An 817-nucleotide genomic window follows, 5' to 3' on the forward strand; every position below is an offset into this window, starting at 1 on the left:
TTGCCTTTTAAATGCAGTAAAGCCCTCTTCATCGACTGAATGTGAAATAAAAGGGGAGCGGCCGTACGTAGTAAAATCTCAGATCAGGAGAATCACGACTTCATTCATATTATTCGCGGGTCCATGTCGGCAAACTCGCGGGGTTATCTGTTGGCCGAGATTTTTCTTTTCTGAATAAAAGAGCGTTGATCCTTGATGGTCTGATGACGGTTTGATAAGCGGCAGCACGCGGGTGTCACTTGTTGCGAAAATTTTACTGTTAGCTGTTTCCTTTTCTCTGATTGTGTTGGCTTTCTCTCATCTCGATTCATAGCTGGGTATTGTGTTGATTGATATTTATTTTGGCAATGAAATATGTGTAATCATTCAGTGATTCGTAAAAAGAAAATGTGTAGTAGCCTTAATAGTTCGCTTACTTATTTAGAATTGTTTCTCTTCGGTCCGGTAGATTTCCATTGATTTTTTGTATTTTGTTTACATTCCCACGCCATTGACATTTTAATCTCACCTTTTTACATAGCAACGTGCTAACCTTAACTCGTTTTTGTTTATATTTTCTTCCCTGGGTTGCACAAAGTAAATATGTTACGCCAATATGTTCTCGTGAAGTGTTATATTTGTCACCTCGGTTGATATACCTTGCTGAAAAAATAAACAAGGTGTACGTACAGCATTTTAATCATATACTCTACGACCTGTGTAAACACATGACCCCTGAGAGTGTAAACACATACGAGTACACGTGTGAACTCGGGTCGTGGTCGTGTAAACAGGTGTAGTCATAGGGATGCGATGGCGATGGCAGAGAAGGGTCCGT

Source organism: Penaeus monodon, chromosome 23, assembly GCF_015228065.2.
Source record: "Penaeus monodon isolate SGIC_2016 chromosome 23, NSTDA_Pmon_1, whole genome shotgun sequence".
NCBI lineage: Eukaryota > Metazoa > Arthropoda > Malacostraca > Decapoda > Penaeidae > Penaeus > Penaeus monodon.